The 22,381-nt window shown below is 29.5% G+C and overlaps 1 protein-coding gene across 1 annotated transcript in view; it reads left to right on the top strand.

The window, feature by feature from the left end:
- LOC119605189 overlaps positions 1-22,381 on the top strand; it is a 98,083-nt gene that overhangs the window by 22,805 nt on the left and 52,897 nt on the right. Inside the window, exon 3 of the mRNA XM_037958146.1 lies at positions 15,934-15,985. The gene's annotated coding sequence lies outside the window, so the exon portion shown is untranslated. The remainder of the gene's footprint in view (positions 1-15,933; positions 15,986-22,381) is intronic.

Raw genomic sequence — 22,381 nt, 5'->3', positions numbered from 1 at the left:
GGAGCTGAAATTTAGCTTAATTTTTGGAATACAGGAAGTGGAATTTCGCCCATATATCCGTTCTTAATGGACCGGCACTGCTGATTTTCAGCAGCGAACTTCTCGAAAGGATATATGATAGAATTCTTGAAGATTTTCACAAAGGTGAAGGATATAAAAATAAAGCATTTTTATGAAATAAGGAATGATTTTTCCCATTAAAACGAACCACTGTGCGTTGGTTTTTTTTGGTTTAACCAAATTAAAATTATTGTTAAAACTAAGCAAGAGAGAGAATTAAAATGCCAAAAGGAAACCATAAGAAACCTTAGCAAAAGCATAGGAAAATAAAATTCCTGTTTACATAATTCTTTTTAAAGAAAAATATGCTGTTGTAGGTTTGTCTAAAAGAAAAACATTGAAATAATTTTTTTTCTAAATGTGTCAAGTATCCTGATAATGAGTAGAAATCATGAAAAAAATTGTGTATCGTCTTTATGAAAACAAACAAATTCAGATTAAATAATGTGGTAAAAGGAATATTTAATATATTGTACATGGCAACAAACCATCACCGTCATCAACATCTTAGTCACGCTAATTTTATTTTTAATCTTTTTTGAGGGGAATAAAACGCAGAAATGGCAAAAAATCTTAAGACTTAACACAAAATTAAAGCAGAGTGAAACAAATCCAAGTGGAAAATAGAAAAAAAAAATTGGTTTTTAATTCGTATATTTTTCTTTGATCATTTTGGGATTATTTGTTTTTATAATTTAATGGCCACATATTTAAAATTAAAATTATATAAAAATAAAATATTTAAATGAGGTTTTTATTACACACTTACCTGACTTTTTGTTGGCTTTAAAAGGGTCTCCAGTTTGTTAATGTTATCATATGTATTACTTGGGAGTAATAGAATTTCCATTTAGTTTAGAATGCTTCACATATAAAATTATATGTTTTAAGCTAAAAAATTAATTTAATTTAATACTACATTCAGCAAACTTATACTGACCACAGCATGTTTCACAATTTTCTAACGTAAGCTTTATAACTTACATATATAACAAGTTTATCTTAATCTCCAAGAAGGCTGTTAAATTTATTATTATTTACTTTAATTAAAAATATTACGCCTAAATATACACAACATAAAAAAGCAAGAGGGCAACGAGCAAAAAGTAAAATTAACAGTATAAAAACACATTTGTCAATCCCGCACTTTCGCCAAACAAACCAGAGGGAGGAAAATAAACAATATTCATCTACATTTACTGACAAGCATTTACACACATGTTTGCATATAAATAAACTAACTATATGAAAATTACATAAATACATATACAAATGTTCATATATCGTATATACACATGGCCCCAAAAGTACCCATACATACATAAACACTTTTGCAGACACAGCTGTAAAATGACAAATGTTTTTTTTAAGATAAGCTAGTAAAAATATTTGCTTACAATAGGTTGGTATCTATTTTTAAATTACTATCAAATCATACATTTGGCCCTTTATATGGACTGTCGGACGATTTTCTGAATCCAAAAGAATTTAAAAAAAGTTATTATTTTTTTCGAATTCTATTATAATTCTTAACTTTTGGAATGATTCATTAACGATAAACTTACTTTATGTAAGAGGGTTTATAGGGAGGGTCCACTATGGACCTACAGGTAAAAACACCAAAAATAGGCTCCTGTCGCCATAAATAAGCCCTTAAGTGAATGGGCAGCCCGGAGAGCTCTTCGTAGAATTAGCCTTATATCAGCCGTAAAACAGAAAACACCAGCGTTATCAGAAAAAAAATGTGAAGGATCGTCTTAAATTTAGCAAGAAGCACAACAATTGGAGTGTTGATGACTGCAAAAGGGTTATATGGTCCGATGAAACGAAGACTAATCATTTTCAGTCTGATGGCAAGGAATGTTACTGGCACCGCCCTTATGAACCCTTAAAAAAAGCACCAAGTAAAAGAAACGGTGAAACATGGGTGGTGGTAGTCTGATGGTGTGGGTTTGTTTCATTTGGTAGAATCTCGGTCTTTAGTAAAATTAGGTGCTATAATGAAAAAGGAGGATTATTTGAGCATTTTCAATCCAATATTCCAGATTTTGTGGAAGAATGTGCATATCCAGAGTCAGAGGTTATACTCCAACAGGATGGGGATCCGAAGCATACGGCAAAAATGGTAAAGAATTGGCTTTCAGCGCAGAATTTTCAAACGATGCAATGGCCAACTCAATGCCCGGAAATCAATCCAATTGAAAATTTATGGGCTTTGTTAAAAAACGTCTTGCGCAATTCGATAATGCACCAAGAAATCTTAAAGAACTTTGGTCGAGAGTACAAACGGAGTGTCATAAAAGAAAAAGGACTTTGCACAAAATATTAAAAATCAAAATTTTTTTTTTAAACGTGCAAAACTGGATACTTCGACTTTATTTATAAATATGTTTTAATCTTTAGATTAATATTTAATTATCATGAATTTAATTTTGTTTTCTTTTTATATTGTTTTACTTTATTTTATGGATTTTATAGCATTTTTAAGTCTTATTGGCTAAACATGTATCCAGTTTTGCTAATTCATTCTCATTCATTTTCTGAAGGGGATCTTGTAAGAGAGGTGTAGGATCAACTATGGACCGATCGTCATACAATTTTGTTGATACATTTCGGTTAATATAAAACTCGTCCATGTCAAATTGCATAAGTATGTTGACATTTTAAAATTTTATGAACGTAAAGTAAGATCGTCATAAAATGTTGTAGAGCGATTTTGCTATTAATAATACTTATTTCTGTCGAATTGCATCACAATAAAGGTATTCTTACAGACAGACAGATAGACAAACAGACAGACAAAGATCCTCCATCTTTTTTGATGGGGTGATAAGTGAGATATAGTTATATACATACAAATAAGATAAAACAAATAATAACTTAGCCTATTATGGAACGATTGGGACTTATAAGATATTTAGAAGCTTCTCTTTAGAATACATTGAAAGTACACAAAGGGAAAAATAAATATACACGCCTGGTACCAAATTGACACCAAACTGTTCTTAATTTTTCAATACCATTCGTTGTCAAAGTATATACATACGTACGACAACACTATGTAATGTTGACAACATTGCAACAATTAGTTGTCGAAATCTAAATTTTATACATATCCGTTGTGTAAATGTTAACGTAGTAAGCTCGCTATTGACAACGGATTGTTTCTCAACAGTGATGTGTATGAAATTTAGATTTCGACAACCAATTGTTGCAATGTTGACAACGTAGTGTTGTTAACATTACATAGTGTTGTCGTACGTATGTATATACTTTGACAACGGATGTTATTGAAAAAATATAAACTCTTTGGTTTCAATTTTTTACCAGGCGTGTATATTTCCTTTTCCCTCTGTGTAGATATTTTTAATTTTATAAAGTAGAAATATATAATCCTGGTAAAGTTGGACTTGCAGGAAACTTGTTTTTTGTGTATCCGAATAAGTAAATAAGGTTAGTTAAATTAAGATGTTGGAAATAAAAAACAATTAATTTTAAAATACAATTTTTTTAAGTCAACGTATTACTACACATGTGATTATATGTGCCATATAAAATAAAATAGAAATACATATGTACAATGAAATACGTATGTACATATGTACAATATTAAATATTTTACCTCTATAACACACATATTTAATGAGTTTATGTTAGTATACATACATACGAACACATTTAAATCTACCAATGTGTGTGTGTGTGTATATAAATCATTTTTCTGTTAATCACTGACGAAAAGCGACATACTTAATTTATATTAATTTTTTATATTTCTCCTTTTTAAATATAAAATATTTGTATATGACTTTTTAATGCTTTAAGGTACAATACAACTACAACTATAAATACATATTCGTATTTACATTTAGTTTATATTTTGTACAAATTTTTGATAAAAAATATTTCATAATACCATAAAACAAAAAAATTAAGATAAAACATACACACAACAAAACGCAAAACAACAAAAAATATTAAAATATAAAATATTTTCAACACTTAAAAAACTTTTTATTTCTGTTGCTGCTGCTACTCTTGTTAAAATATTAAGGCTTAAGGGCATATTTGTTATTTTAAATGCAAAACAATGTTCAGAGTTTGCCAAACCCAAAACAGGGCAGGAGGGGATAGTAAACGGGGACAAAACGAAAAAATATGCAGACTCACAGAAAAAAATAAATTTAACAAAAGAAGAAAAAGATTCAATAATTTAAGAAAAATATACATATTTTATATTTTGTTAAAAACAAATGTTACCACTTCAAGCAGAATGACAAGTCAAAGGAAAAATCTGGGAAAAAAACGAAAAACAAATAGGAATGTAACATTTTAATTTATGCTTTTATTTTATTATTGTATTCATCCATCTTCATGTGCTACGGGTTGGTTGGTTTGTTGGTTCGTTGGCTGGTGTTTGGAGACAAACATGTGTGACTTTAAAATTATTTATGAATGTGTAGTTGAATGGTTGAATACTTAAAGTAACTGGGAAAAAAGAAGAAGCAATCCATGCCCAAGGAATATGACAAAATTTTGCTTATTTTATTGTGCAGTTTTATTAAATAAAATAAAAATATTTGTTTGTTTTTATAACCAACAATAAAAAGGTGATTTACATACACACATATATAGAGACAATTGGTTGGCACAAAGAGATTATGCATCTTACATCTTATCTTAGACATAATTTGAATTTATTAAAAAGCTACTTGTTGATAAGTTTTAGTTATGTATTGATACCTATTATGTAGATGTAATTAGCTTATTTTTCTTCATACCTCATGGTTTCGTTTGCCGACCACTTACATATAAACTTTTTTCATTTATAAATACTTAGAACTTTACTGGTACATTTGATATCTGCTATAAATATTAGATGTATTATTGCCAGTAACCAGCAGCAGTTCTATGTTAAAAATAGACAAACTTGAGCAAGTTCCAGACACAATCCAGTATTTTGTACACAAAAATATGCCCCAGAGTTATACAGAAGAAAATACATTAAACAAATATTTGGTTACAAGGGTAAAATGTTCAACTTAGCTCTAAATAAAGTGTTTATAACTTATAAGCTAGTTAAAGATTTATTTTGTTAATATTTACATTTAAGGTTAAAACAATCTTTTAAATTTTTATGTTTTTCGACAGTTTGTAAGAAGGAGTTAAAGAAAGTTTTTTTTTGTTATCTATTAGATTGTCTATGATTGAATTGTATTCTGAACTATAGTCTGAGATATAGACTTGACTGTAGTTTTAACTGTAGTACATGCTTAGCAATAGTCTAAACTACCGCCTGGACTAAATCTGAACTATGGTTTAAACTATAGTAAGTAGGAGCCGATATCTGATAAAATATTATATCTATAGATAGTAAGGATCTCAACATAAAGTTTGTGATGAAGATTAATAAAGTGCTTTGGCTTAGACATTCTGAATAAATATCCTCCTATTTCTGTCAGTGTTTCTAAATTATAGTAAAAATTCTCTAAAGTAAATCATGCCAAATCATTAACATTGCAAGGCGCAACAGAAAATTGGGGAAACAGGGTAACCGGTCTGTTTACTTTGTACGGATGTTGTTACTTAAAAAATGTTGCTTTGTTGTTGGCATAAGTTTAAGTTTAAAGTATTTTTTGAATATCCGTTTGTTGTGTAAACACAACACACATACATACATGTTGTATATATTCATATAAATAAGCACATACATACATATATAGTATGTGTAGTATGTACAAAATGTATATAAATATTTGTATATTTTTCATTGCTGTTTTTTATCCGTTTTTTTTTCTTATTTTTTAAAAAGTCATTTGCTTTTGATGTTGTTTCATTTGCATTTCTACTTGTTGTTGTCGTCGTCGTTGTTTTTGGTGTTGTTATTGTTTTTTTCTCAGAGATTTTTTGTTGTTATTTTATATATTTACTGTTATTCCACCCTAAAGGTATGTTAAAGTGAAATATGTTGGAGAAAAACTGTTTGAATTTCATTCTCTCTTTCTCTTCTCTAACTTGTCTCTGTAGGTAAGAGTTTTTATATGTTTCTTATTGTTGCTGCTGTTGAGCATACATAACTTCTTTGTTTTTGTTGTTGTGTTTTTTTCTGTATGAAAGAAACAATGTGACAACAAACAAATAATGGCACATTTAAATTTATGTAAATTCCTACAAAAAAATATCAAATAAAAAGAAAAATTTATATAAAAATAAATACTTTAAAGTTTTTTACTTTATGATGGAAATAAAATTTAATTTACATATATAATAAAAAAGTGAAATTTTATTGTTGTATGCATATATATTTTTTTGTATGTTTTTTGCTTAAGTCAGCAAGAAATATAATTTTCTTTAATTTACAACAAAAAACTCACAGACACTGTAAACAATTGAATTTTTATTTTGGGGCACCTCATGGCGTATGAATAATGTAGGCAATTAGTTGTTGAAGGAAAATAACTCATACGCCCAAGTTTATTAATTTTGTTTGCATGGATTTTAAATAGATAATTTTGTGGCAATATATTAAATACAATTTATTTATAATTTTTTTTAGTTTTTTTATTTTATTTATAATACACCATTTCCAATTGTATTCCAGAACTGTCTTATTGTATTTCAGAATTTTCCATTTGTTTGTTTACTAATTACTTTAAAAATTGAAAAAAGTTTTACAAATTTTGTTAACGAAACAATTAAATAGAACCAAAAAAAAAATTATCAAAAGTTATATGTATGTGCCAGCCAATTAAATATGACTATAATGGCACTTTCCGCAGAAACATTCACTTAATTCTATTTACACAGATTGTTTTGTCTGTTTTCTATTTTATTCAGTTGTTGTTTTCAAAAATAAAAACAAAGCAAAAACATTCCCATAAAACATGTCTCGAATAGTAAGTGTATTAGAAGAACATACATACATACATTGTCAAAGGTAAAGTAATATAAATTGTATGCGTGTGCGGTACAAACATGTACTGTTTACATTGTTCTTCAATTTATTATACGTGAACATAAACAACAAGTTACCTGAGTAAAAAGTAATGTAAACAGCAGCAACAACAATATAACGAAAGTAAAATCTATGCTCTATAAATGTTTAGCAGCTGAAACAGTTATAGTAAATGCACATATACATATGTATGTATACGAGAATAAATAGTAAAAGTATGAATTTAAAAATTTTAATTTTGAAAAACAGTATTAGAAACCATTATATGTAATAGAACTTTTCAGTTAACCCTCGTTTGTTCACCTACTACATGCATGACAAACAAACAACTTCATATTTAGTATGACTAACAGCAGTGACTGACTGGGCATTAAGTACCATACTGACCCACATGTAAAATTAAATATATTTTTGTTTCATTCTATGCGTCTGCACACATTTACACAACCGTTTATACATACATATATGCATGTGTACTTTTACATACTACTACATATTGTAGTAAAAGTAAAAACTTTTCATTCTCATAGAGTTTTTTGTTGGTCTATTCTTGTTTTGTTTACTATTTGTTTTTACTCAAACTAAAGAGATCTAATGCTGCACTGCAGTAACTTTCCGGTTTTTAATTTTTGTGTGTTTTTTTGCTTCCAAATGCTTTTTGCTCTTCTAGATATTGTAGCCGATAAAGAAACTAGACAAAAAAGTTGACTTTGTTATCCTTTTCTCTTAACACATAAACACAACATCATATGAACAACCAAACACTCATACGTACAAATACACATATGTATGTATAAACAAACTATTCTATTCTACAATGAATTTTTGTTAGTATAAGAATGAATAATAAAAAATCTGGAAATATAGAGAAAAAAAAAACATCTATTTACATGAAAACAACAGATGAATATGAGTTTTTACTAGAATCCTGCATAGTAAATGTTTTGTTTATATTTTTCTATGTATGTATATTTGAGTGTGAATATCTGGTTAACTTTCATTTATTCCCTCTTAAACAGACAGATAAAAAAATTTCTAGTTTCTATACAAATGTATGTTTGTTGTGTTCAACAAAAAAAAAAAAAAAAAAACATCATAATAATTCATATGCAATATGCTTTGAAATTTTATTGTATTCTATATTAGGATGACTTCTACTATAATAGATCTAAATTTTTTTAAACAAAATACTTTTAATAGATTTTTATACCCTCCACCAGCATCAGTGGTGATAGAGGTTATATATAACTTTGTCATTCCGTGTGTAACACCAAGAAATATTCATCTGAGACCCAACAACGTATATATATTCTGGGTCCTTATCAAATTCTGAGTCGATTTAGCTATGTCCGTCTGTTTGTGTAAAACATGCTCACGATAAAACGAAGCAATAGAGTTGAACCAAATTCACCCAAAATGTTCTTCATTTTCCTAAGTTGTTTGGTATTGAAAATGGGCAAAATCGGTTCACACCGAGAAATGTTATGAATCAAAATTTAAAACAACCTCGAAAATAATAAGCATTTTTTACACATTCTGATGTAATTTTCTCGAAAACTATGCAAGATAATTCCATGAAAATCACCATACATTCGAAGTGTTTGATACCTGCTGAAAATTGCTACAATCAGTCCACAATTTCATATACCTCCCATACAAAAGTACATATTCCCGGAAAATGGGTTTTTTGTTAATAACTTCCGTTACAATGTCCATATCTTCACAAAATTTCACAAATTAAAATCTTATGTCAATAGAATTCTTTGAGAGAAAAAATTTTCTGGATCGGTCCATAATTGGACATAGCTCCCATACAAGGTCCCCTCCCGAAAATCACTTAAACGCGCATAACTCATTAACAAATTAAGATATCCATATAAAATTTGGTATAAGTATTGCCCATATGCATAGAAATATATTGTGAAAATTTTTTCCGATCGGTCCAAAATTGGTCATAGCTCCCATACAAGGTCCCCTCCCGAAAATCACTTAAACGCACATAACTCATTACTAAATTAAGATATCCATGTAAAGTTTGGCAGAAGTATTGCTCATATACAGAGAAATATTATTGTTTTCCTATCGGTCCATAATTGATCATAGCTGCTATACAAGGTACCTTTCCAAAAAAACACTTAAAGGCACATAACTCATTACCAAATAATGATATAAATAAATACTATTTATAACACATAAATGTTATTTCAAAATTTTTTCACGATCGGTCCATCCTTGGTCATAGCTCCCATACAAGGTTCCCTCCCCAAAATCACTTAAACGCACATAACTCATTACCAAATCTTGATATCCATACATTTAGCAAAAATATTGCTCTTATATACATAAATTACACTATAAAATTGTTTTACGATCGGTCCATATTTGGTCATAGCCCTCATTTTAGGTCATTTCCAGAAAATCACTTAAATACACAATATTCATTACCAAATAATGGTATAGATACAGAATTTTGAAATTTTGTCTTTATGAGAAGACATGAGAAAACTTATTTCTACAAATATTTGATCAATTAGAAAAGTATTAATATAAAAGTAGCTGGTGGAGGGTATTTAAAATTCGGCTCAGCCGAATATAGAACTCTAACTTGTTTTAGACTTTTTTTAATTTTTCGGTTTTCCTTCCTAAATTTATTGAAATTTTTTGCTTATATCTGTATTATTTATGAATTATTACGATATACTTAATCAAGGCCTTAAAATATGGAAACTTTTTTACTCTTTTACCTCTTTACTCTTATTTTAAATCAATTCGAAAATTTTTTTTTCTGTATTTGAAAAATTAGAAATTTTTAGTGCCATCCTATTGTGCATTTTATAAAAATGTGAATTTGTGTACTAGTCGCATTAGCCATGTATGTATATTTGTATATGTAAATGATGATCAAATTCTTTTTTCTCGTTCTTTTATTTTTCAGATGGCATTAGAGCAATCTTTTGTACTGTTCCTTTTTTGTTTTGTAGTCTCTTGTTATTGTTCTGTAAGCTGCTACTGAATAACATTTGTTTGTTACTTTAATACAAAAAACAACATACCAAAGTATAAACAATTTTTAATTATATTATATTGTTGACATTTTGAAAGGATTCTCTCATTGCATTGACATTAAATGACATGGAAACGTTGTGTATAAGATGTCAATTTAACTTGATTTTGATATTCAATGGGCTTTTTAATGATTGATATTATTACAAGCAAAATGAATACAATAAATTTAACAAGTTAGAGTGCTATATTCGGCTGAGCCGAATCTTAAATACCCTCCACCAGCAACTTTTGTATTAATACATTTCTAATTAATAAAATATTTGTAGAAATAAGTTTTCTCATGTCTGAAATAGAAAAATCCCAAGATTTAAACAGCTTAAATCTACTACAATTCCAAGATTTATTGAACATTAGAAACGCCACTTTCATTTAAATTTTTATAGCGCCCTAAGATATGCTTTAGCGATATCTCGTATTTGCATGTATGCATGTGTGTGAAAGATTTAAGGATTTTAAAAATACATACATATATATAATTTTGTTCTACACAAATTGATAATGCAAAGAGTTAAATACGGTTAAAGCGCTTTTAGGGGCAGGACCTAGTATGAGAGATATGACCAAATATAGACCGATCGTGAAAATTTTTTGAAATAGCATTAAGTGCTTTTTGCATTACAAAATAGTATTTATGAACAAAAATAGTATTTATTTATATCATTATTTGGTAATGAGTTTTGTGCCTTTAAGTGTTTTTCTGAAAGGGACCTTGTATGAGAGCTATGATCAATTATGGATCGATAGGAAAACAATTACACAGTAATATTTCTCTGTATATGAGCAATATTTCTGCCAAACTTTATATGGATATCTTAATTTAGTAATGAGTTATGTGCGTTTAAGTGATTTTCGGGATGGGACCTTGTATGGGAGCTATGACCAGTTATGGACCGATCGGAAAAAAATTATCTGTAATATTTCTGTGCATATGAGTAATATTTGTATCATATGGGTATCTTAATTAAGTAATGAGTTATGCGCGTTTAAGTGATTTTCGGGAGGGGACCTTGTTGGGAGCTATGACCAATTATGGACCGATGGAAAAAAATTTTCACAGTAATATTTCTGTGCATATGAGTAATACTTCTACCAAACCTTGTATGGATATCTTAATTTAGTAATGTGTTATGCGCGTTTAAGTGATTTTCGAGAGGGGACCTTGTATGGGAGCTATGACCAATTATGGACCGATCGGAAAAAAATTTCACAGTAATATTTTTTATGCATATGGGCAATACTTATACCAAATTTCATATGGATATCTTAATTTCGTAATGAGTTATGCGCGTTTAAGTGATTTTCGGGAGGGGACCTTGTATGGGAGCTATGACCAATTATGGACCGATCGGAAAAAATTTCACAGTAATATTTCTATGCATATGGGCAATACTTGTACCAAACCTTGTATGGATATCTGAATTTAGTAATGAGTTATGCGCGTTTAAGTGATTTTCGGGAGGGGACCTTGTATGGGAGCTATGATCAATTATGGACCGATCGGAAAAAAATTTCACAATAATATTTCTGTGCATATGAGTAATATTTCTACCAAATTTTATATGGATATCTTAATTTAGTTATGAGTTAAGCTCGTTTAAGTGATTTTCGGGAGGGGACCTTGTATGGGAGCTATGACCAATTATGGACCGATCGGAAAAAAATTTCAGAGTAATATTTCTGTGTATATGGGCAATACTTTTACCAAATTTTATATGGATATCTTAATTAAGTACTGAGTTATGCGCGTTTAAGTGATTTTCGGGAGGGGACCTTGTATGGGAGCTATGACCAATTATGGACCGATCGAAAAAAACTTTCACAGTAATATTTCTATGCATATGGGCAATACTTATACCAAATTTTATTTGGATATCTTAATTTAGTAATGTGTTATGCGCGTTTAAGTGATTTTCGAGAGGGGACCTTGTATGGGAGCTATGTCCAATTATGGACCGATCCATAAAATTTTTCCTCTGAAAGAATTCTATTGATATAAGATTTTAATTTGTAAAATTTTGTGAAGATATCGACATTGTGGCGGAAGTTATTAACAAAAAACCCATTTTCCGGGAATATGTACTTTTGTATGGGAGGTATATGAAATTGTGGACCGATTCTGGCAATTTTCAGCACGGATCAAGATCTTGTGCAGAAACGAATGTAAGGTGATTTTCATGGAATTATCTTGCATAGTTTTCGAGAAAATTACATCAGAATGTTTAAAAAATGCTTATTTTTTTCCGAGGTTGTTTTAAATTTTGATTCATAACTTTTCCCGGTGTGAACCGATTTTGCCCATTTGCAATACCAAACAACTTAGGAAAATGAAGAACATTTTGGGTGAATTTGGTTAAGCTCTATTGCTTCGTTTTATCGTGAGCGTGTTTTACACAGACAGACGGACAGACGGACAGACGGACAGACGGACAGACGGACAGACGGACAGACGGACAGACGGACATAGCTAAATCGACTCAGAATTTGATAAGGACCCAGAATATATATACTTTGTTGGGTCTCAGATGAATATTTCTTGGTGTTACACACGGAATGACAAAGTTATATATACCCTCTATCACCACTGATGGTGGTGGAGGGTATAAAAATTAACATAATTGTTTGGCATGGCTTTTCATAATAAAAATTTTGAACTTATTAAAGTTTTATGAAACAAATTCTGTTATACCTTTAATAAACTAAATATTTATTATAAAAAAATTAAATAAGTTAAGTCGTGTATTCCTAACTCATACCCTTTTTTATACATTAATCTCTGTAGTTTTTATATTGTCTTAAATAGTTAATAAAACTGGCTATTATTAGCAAATTCGGTTATAAAATGCTCTACGACTACATGGCTCAATAACTCCCTAGTGTAAATCTACGTAAATAAATAGGTTAGTGTCGGTTAAAGGCCAAAGGAGCAGAAAGCAAAATGAAGATGAACAAGAATTAAGGAACAACTAAATGAATTTCTTTATATGTTCATTGTACTGTCCCTTATGAATGACTAAACACATCATACCCAATACATTCTTATTAACACAAAGACATATTACACACATACACACATAAAATGACACATATTTAGACACGTAAAGATGAACGAAAAGACAACATCAGTACAATGAGTAAACAAAACACATTGATTAAACTTTACTCTTGAAAAGCAAGAAAAAGTGGAATGAATAGTATAAAAACTTCTATATAAAAAATAGTAAAAAAGATGTATTATTTAAGCTTTGCATAATGGGATGAATAGTTTTAAATTTGTTAAAAAATTTCAGAATTGGTGGTTGTGAGTTAGAGATTATGTTCTGGTTAAATTATATTTTATTCTCTTGTTTATTTGTTTTGTCTTTTGTTCCGCTTTTTTGTAATTATGAGCCATAGTGTATTCACAGTTGTAACTAAATTGATACATCAACATATGTGCGTTTATATATTGTGTGAATGTTTGATGTATTTGTGGGAGTTTGCTTAGTAAATATATGTATATGCATGTAAGTAATAAAAAATGTTTGCTTAAATGAAATTTTTATTGAATTGGACTCAAGGGATATACTTTATTTATACCAAAATCAACAAACAACAATAATATGGCAAAGAAAATCAAAAAGGAAGGAAAAACAGTAACAAGATAAAATACATAGAAAACAACTATATAAAATAAGTAATAGTGTTAAATTCGCTTATAACGAATCTTATATACCCAACATTAACACAAGAGTTCTTAATTTATGGTGAATTTCGGAACTTCGGAATTTCGGCCGTCTTGTTAATCGTACTGTTGATGACTTCATAGATCGATAATTTTGTAATTTAATGATTTATTAGATTTATGCTGAATTCTATTGTCGTAGATGTTGCCCCAGGGCATGTTTCGTTGATGATAGATCCGCATCTTGGTGTATTGCAATCCGGAGGAAAAGAGGTGTAACCAATACCTCAAGTCTGCCGGGACAGCAGAATATGCTGGATTATCGGTTGTGAAGTAGAGAGCCGGTATATGCTGGCGAATTGTCTGGTAAGCGTTCAGTAGTTGCCTGTCATTCCGTAGAAAGATCTTTATGATCATGGGAATTATACTGTATTAGAACTGATTTAGTATACCTTTTTACGCTTCGGAGAAGTTTCTCGGTGCTGTTGCCATCTCAACAGGATATATTGATTCACTATTTGTCGGTGCAATTATTGGGTGCAGTTGACTTTTGAAATTTTACATCCTGATTTATTATCTTGGGTATTTCGGGCTACCAAATACGTCTCTAGGTGCTGTTGCCAAACCAACAGAAGCCATCTCAGTAGTGTGGTTGGGCGACTTTAAAAGGTCAAGGAATGCACTGGGGTGAGTCTTTAGATGATGAGAATGTTTTGTAGGGACATGATCATTCCTTATAATATCAATAGGGTGTTTTCACCTGATGTTGGTGACTTCAATTAACTCTAACTAGTGATTGGCTTTTCCTTTGTCAGGGTTAGGTTGAGATTCCTCATGACACCTGACCTTCCCCAACGGGGCTACTATGGCAAGAGATTAGATAGCTGGAGTACTTCAGCAAAGTGCTTGTACATGGACCTGCTTAGCCATGTACAAAAATTTCCATCTGATTTCTTCATTGAAGGGGCGATGGTAGACCGTTCTCAAAGTTACCCGGTGGATGAAAAAGACCACAGTGAAATAGGCCAACATGGAAGCTGTTCACGTAAAGCATTTTGACATTCTGTCGTATATGTCCCCCTGGGGGCATATTACCTTGATGAAAGATCCCATCTTGGTGTGATTGCAATCCCGGGGAAAAGAGATGCTACCAGTTCCTCTAGTTTGCCGGGACTATAAACTGGTGATGATTAAATGGGGTCGAACCAGAGAAACACATAATCTGGCACGACGGGAACCGGTAGCCCACAGGGTAGAGTTTTGGACTTTGTTTTGTCCCGGTTATTGAAGAGGTTTCTTCAGGCTGCAAGTGGTTTAAATCCAAATTCGCGGGAAGAGAGTGTTGGTTAAAAGACTGATGCAAGGTAAGTTCGGTGCTTTTGCCGATGTCAGCAGATACCCCACAGAGTGTGTAAAGTGATTTTTGTTTTTATAAATCTAGTTTCAAACGAGCATCATCGATGTTGCGACCTGCGGTTTGATTACAACGTATACATGGGCAGACGAACATGCATGACGTAATCGATGTACAAACGCATTGTGTACTCCGCACTAAAGTGGTGTAGGGTATAAAAACTAAACAAAAATACAATAAATATAACAAAAACACATGCAATACATGAAATTGAGTAGAATTGTATTCTACTGTTTCTCTGCCAAATTTTTGTTTAAAAAACTGAAGAAAATTACAAACACTTCATTTAATTTAGTTGTATATTAAAAAAATGAATATAAACAGCGTTCGAAAAAGATTCAATAAACGATGAGGAAAAGGAAACTAATGATGATTGTTTCAAAGATTATAAACTAATCTCTACATGTTTTTAGTGCCAATAAACTCTTAAGTTTATGAGAAAAAAACACAAAAGAATTTTCAATTAACTTTGTTAAGTAAAATGTTGTTTAAGAATAAAAAAAACTAAACTGATTTTTTTTTTTAATTTAGAAAATGTATTTTTCCATATGACATCTCTTGCTAAGGAATGTTGAAGTTTTTGTTTGGCATTTAACTTAAAAAGATTGAGTACGTGTTTAAAATGTTAATTGTGGTTTTGGTGTGAAAGTTCAAATGTGAATAAATTAATAAATAAATCTTGTTTATGTAAAAATATTTGAAAATACAATTACATAAATAAAGACATGTTGGGATTGTGTAAATATTTATTAAAGGTTTATTTTTTTGTTATTTCAGTTTAAACTACAACGTACAAACATATTTGCTGATAAATTGCTGAATACTACTGGTAAGTGTTCTTTCCTCTCATAAACATTTTCATTTTCTTAATCATACAATTTTGTCCAAACTATGTATTCATAAATGCTGTAATTATTCCGTTTAATGAATGTCAATCATAGATTTGACTCATTTGTAATTGATTCAACTTCCTTGAGCACAATTATTTTATGTCAAATATCTTTGGGGGTAATTATACACTTGTGTTTGAATATGTGTGATAATTTATTTTATTACAAGAAATGAAATATTTCATTATTACATAGATTATAAATTAGGTTAGAAAAAATAAATTATACATTAGTCTTTTTTAAGTGCTAAATAATTTCCTTGCTAGAGAATATAGGAAATAAATATTTTAGCTGAAATATAAAAAGAGTTATATAAATAAGGTCATAAAGTACAAATTTGACACAAAATTAACAATACAAAGACTACTTATATGTATATGTATATATATATCACAATTTGAGGTAACAGTTAATTGATTTAATTAAAATTTTGATTGATTTTTTTGTGGTTATATATGCATTTTTGAATCTTTTTTACAATTTTTTGTTGTTGTCTGACATAAAAAATTATTTTTTAATTATTAGTTTTGTACTTTAGGTCCTTTTTCTTTACATACTTGTTAAATGTTCTTTAAAATTGTTGGCATATTTTATGCCACCATCTCTTCTTCACGGCATGAAATTTTCCCCTGTCGATGTGTGTGTAAAAGGGAATGTACAAGTTCCGCACTGTACTTCTAGCAGTCATACAAAAGAGTCGTTAAAACGTACTCAATAAATGTCTTAATGTCTGTTGAATCTGGCACATACACGTACTTATCTCGATTTATGTTGTCTATATGTGTAACCGAAGGACGGACTCAAACAATAAAGACAACAAGGGGTTTTCAAATACAGCTACTTGGCAGAAATAAAAAAAGAAATATGTATAATATATTCCTTTTTTTACTCCAACATCCTTAAATATTTTTATACTTCGAATGAGTAGAAATTCAAAAAAGGAAAAACATTACTTTTTCCATTTTTTTTACATATATACATACATATTCTTGGGTTAATACAGTTGTTCTTGTGTATATATTTGGTAATGATGTGTGTAATACATTCTAATTACATTTTAATGGTTTTTGGCAGATTTTATTTACACATTTATGTATTTTTCGGTTCCTCTTTTTTTTTGGGCTGGTTTGTATGTTAAAATATCATTATCGTCATCATCATCAACACACATGTATTGTTAAATATCATCGGTATAAACATGACATTCTATTTGTTTTTCATAGTTGTGTAAAGAAATGAAAGCCAGAAAACCTTAAGATGGCAAAAATAAACAAAAAAGCGAAAATACTAAGATAATATAAGAAAATAAATAAACAAATGGTTTATGTTTAAATAATGGGATTTTAAGTATTTATCAAAGAAATTAATGAGAACATTTAATAACTTCCTTTAAACAAATGATTGTTTGCGTTAGAGGCCAAATAGAATTTTGGTTGAATTTGTGTGGGATTTCATTTTTTTGTGGCTGTTTGTATAAGTGGTTTTTCTACTTGTATCGGTATTAGTTTACGTTATTTAGTTGATTGTTTTTGTTTTATTTACTTTTGTATTTACTTAATTTTTAAACTGCACCCTGGGCCAGCGTAACAAACGCTACAGAATTTGGGAAAGTGATTACTTTCTTTTTTTCTCAATTGATTTTTATACCATTTACCTTCGTGAGAAGGGTATACATATATATAGTATAAGTTTGTCACTCCGTTTGTAATTTCTATAAATTTCCGACCGTATAAAGTAGATATATTCCGAATCTTTATGGAGACGATTTAGACATGTCCGTCTGTCTGTATGTTAAAATCAGTTTTCAGAAGACCAAAGATATCTGCGACATCCGAATCTTCAATAATTCCGTCAGACGTGCTCTCGAGAAGTTTCTTATTTAAATTCAGCAAAATCGGTCCATAAAAAACAGAGATATGAACATAACTACGAGACAACCACTGAAAATTTCATTAAAAATTGAGATTTATTGTGCATGCTTAGACATTAAAAACAACAATAAACAACATTATATGGCATGTGTTTTGTTATTGTCTGGAAATATAAAATTGAGCATGCAGAGCCCGGAGTAAATGAAAACCTATAAAAAGCGACTTTTTCGTATTTTTTTTTACTTCAAATGGTATTTTTCGTGTTTTCTATAAAATTTAACCTAGAAGCATGAAATTAAGCAGGTATAGCCCGGAGTAAATGAGAAACTATAAAAGGGGACTTTTTTGTACTTTTTCGTTTATCAAAAGTACTGTTGGAATTTTCTATAATATTAAATCTAGAAACATAAAATTAAGCATGTGGACCCAGGAGTATATGAAAACCAATAATAGGAAACTTTTTGGTACTTGTTCGTTCTTCATTGATCATAGAAACATGAAGTTAAATATATAAAGCACGGATGAAGTGAGAACCAATAAAAAGGGACATTTTGGTACTTTTTAGTTCTTCAAAAGGTACTTTTTATATATATAAAGACCTGAGTAAATAATAACATATAAAAAACATTTTGATACTTTTTCGTTCTTTAAAAGGTACTTTTTGAATTTTCTATAATATTGAACCTAAAACATAAAATTAAGCATATAAAGCCCGGAGTAATGAAAACCTAAGTACCACTTTTTTGTTTATTAACTGGTACTTTTTGGTTTTTATGCAATATTGAACCTAGAAACATATAATCAGACATATGTATAGGATCCTGATGGAATGAAAATCTAAAAGAGTGAATTTTTTGGTACTTTTTGTTTTTGAATCTTTTATAATATTGAACCTAAAAAATGCTAAATTAAACATGCACCAGACGGATTGAATCATTATTTTTAATAGATAACATTATGGTACTTTTTCATCATTCAAGTGGTACTTTTTGAATATTTTTTTAATATTAAACCTAGGACTATCGAATTAAACAAGCATCGTCCTGATAGAATGAACATCTATAAAACGGGACTTGCTTGTACTTTTTCGTTTTACAACTGGTATTTTTTGATTTTGTGTAATAAAATTAGTACTGATTGTTTTTTTTAACACACTCTGAAGGTGAAGGGCATATAAGATTCGGTACATCCTTACTTGTTGATTATATGGAAGGTATAAGGAATTATGAACGGATTCTCATGGAATTTGGTAAGGAGATTTCGGTTCGTATAAAGTTTGTTTATAACGAATTTCAATCGTTGGAAGTTTCAATCCAATTCTGAACGTTAAAGAGAATCTTACAATATATGGGCGCTAAGGCCAAGTTTTCTAGTTTCAATAATGCTCAACAATAAGGTAATAATAATAAGAAAACCCACAAATTAAAAAAAAAAAATTATAACTAAAATAGGATTTTACATTTTTCTTTTTCTTTATTTAAATTGATTTAAATAAAAATCAATTTGTTCTAAATTTCTGTAAAAAAGTGATCATATTTTTAAATTTAATATTATATTTACATATTTTTTATAAAAATAAACCATTTTCAATAAAAAATATCTAAAATAATATCAACATCTAATCGTTCTTTTGTAGACCAATTAAATATCTTTGTCCATTGTTAGTCGAAAGAATCTCTTTTGCTTGGTTGCATTATGTATGTGTGTTTTTTATTTATTTTATTAATATTTTTTCTTGTGTATTTAATGTTTTTTGTTTTATTTCCAAACCAATTCTCTTAATAACTTTTATGTTTTTATTTATTGTGTGTATTTTGTGAATATTGTTTCCTTTTTTGTTTGTTTGGTTTGGCTCGTTATTTTGTTTGTTATTATAGATGATTGTTGTTATGTTTTGTTTGTAAAAAGGCCTTTAAAAAATATTGTGTAAATATGCAATATTTTCTACCCATATTATGCTACACATTTCAAACAACATTTTCAGTTTGGAAAGCCCCAAAAAGATTGAAAGAAAGTATATATGTATGTGTTTATGTGTATAAAAAATAAATAAAAAGAAAACTTAAGACGATTTGGTCATGGCTAAGTAAATTGGATTAAAACGTTTTTTTTTGCTACTGCTGCTGCACAGTGGGGCAGAATGGAAATTTTTTGGAAATAAATCTGGCATTTCTAAACGGCTGATCCGATCGGGATAAAATTTGGCGTGAGCGTAGCCAAGGAGTATTCGAGTTTAAGTTTTGAAGATGAACCCTGCAGATGCCCCAGGGACGGCGCTGTGGCGGCTCAAAGTAGGGTACCTACGACATGTAAAATTTTTAAACTCGTGCCATTTTTTTGTTTTTCACCCAAATACAAAGATTTTTATATTTTATATTTGCGCTCGACGAGATCTTGAAAAAACATACTACTTATCTCTTATAATATCCGAGTTATAGGCATTTAAAAATTTAGTGATACAAAATTTACCATACCTTGATCCGCCTTTTTTTGAATACCGGGCGTAATTTTGGACCAAATGGACTCAATTTTTTCTTGTTAGTTAGACAACAAAATTTCCAATAATATACAAAAAATTTCAGATCAATATTGTTTACAGATCCAAAAATATACGTTTTTTAATTTAAAAATTCAAAAAATTTTAGATTTTTGGCATTTTTTTGCCAAAAATGTGTCTTAACTCTTTTATTAATAAAATAAAATTTTTATTAAGAACATATAACAATTTTATAGTTTTCTAAAAGGTATCTTTACGCAGAACGCTTTGGCGTAAAAAACTTGTCCTATTTTTTGAAAATGTTGCCACTGCGTCCTTCCGAATATGACCTATTTTTTATCAAAACTTCAACTTTGGGCGACATGTTCTAAAATCCCAAAGCTGGGATCAGAAAACTGAAAGCAGTTTTGGAAACCTCAATATGTTTTCTATTTACTCCAAAAGTATTTTCCCAGCCCTGAAAGAAATGTGGACCCTATGGGCAAAAAAGTAAAAAATCCCATTTTTGGGATTTTCATTCCTATTTTTGGGAATTGCGGGATGCCCTTTGACCTTTTCAATTTTTTTTTTGCATATTCTTATTTGAAATGACAAATTTAACAAGCGTTGAAAATTTCATTGAGTTTTGTTCATAAATAAAGATTTTGTCATATATTACATATTTGTTTAATTTCTAAAACTATGATTTATATCAAAATTTTAATAGGATCGCAGATAGCTACAACAATTTAGTCCATATTTATCCCTTAATATAATTTTTTAGTTAGATATGGAAATTCTCGACCCTTTACAAAAAATTTCAAGCCAATATCTCAATTACATTCAAAAATATGTTCATTTAAACCTGTGTCCTTTAATTTCATCTTTTTCATATTTTAGTATTAAGTATGACAGAACATACATTTGGTGTTGAATAAAATATTTGGACAATTTTTAAAAATTATTTAGTTAATTATTTTATTATAATATTGTATATAAAATAAAAAAATTATAATTTTATTATGAGCCACGCACAACAACACCTAAATCACCCCACACAAATTACCTTTCCCGCCCACCGAAATATAAAATACAATTTAATACAATATCATCAGTTAGTATAATAGCTTTTTTTATTTGAACTGTTTATCTTAAACATAATACAATTAATTCTTACAACCTACTTATATAGTTAATTCCTAACACTACTTATTTTCTATAAAATAATCTGTCATATCGGTATACATATCCAGAAGGTAATATAAGTCCTTTAAATCTTCCTTTTTTTGAGATGATAGAGTTTCATAACAAATCCATCTTTTTCGCATAGTTGAAAGAACAGGATCAGAAGATAGAAGTAAACTATTAAAAATATCTTCATTCTGTGATTGCCTGGAGCATTTTCTTGAGCTGAATAGTTGAACATGCTTAAAATCTCGATTCCTCGCTTCCTGGGCTTCTTCTGTTAACTCTCCAAGTGGAAGAATATTCGATTCAATTATTATTTGACCATGACACAATACTTTGTGTACTGTTGGTGTTAGTTCCCTCCATGGATACAGAGATACAAGTAATTTAGAAATTTCAGATGTGTATTCCCCAAATCGATTTTCATTAATTTTATGTTTACTATTCAGTGCCATTAAAATAGTTTTAACTCTTCGAAGCAACTCCTTGTCGATTCCAGTTATTTTTGAAGTAATTTCAAAATCACGAAAAAACCTTCTCGACGTATTACCGTCATTTGTACTACCGCAACTTGAAAGTGGTTTGTCGATGTTTAATCGCATCTGAACTTTAAATTCTTCTTGGATTCTGCTTTTTTCCGCAGCTCTCAGTTCTTTCAATTCTTCATTATTTTTTGTTGATTTAGTAGGATAGTTTGTTTTTTTTTCCTGGATCGCCTTGTATGATGGTAATATATTGTGTCCTTTTTCATGCAGAGCTTTCCTTAATATTTGGTACTTATTTCGACTGAGACCCAGTTC

This window comes from Lucilia sericata, unplaced genomic scaffold (assembly GCF_015586225.1).
Source record: "Lucilia sericata isolate MDLA Ls3-8-SP2 unplaced genomic scaffold, ASM1558622v1 Contig000014F_arrow, whole genome shotgun sequence".
NCBI classification, from domain to species: domain Eukaryota; kingdom Metazoa; phylum Arthropoda; class Insecta; order Diptera; family Calliphoridae; genus Lucilia; species Lucilia sericata.
This window is presented reverse-complemented; position numbering and strand designations above follow the sequence as displayed.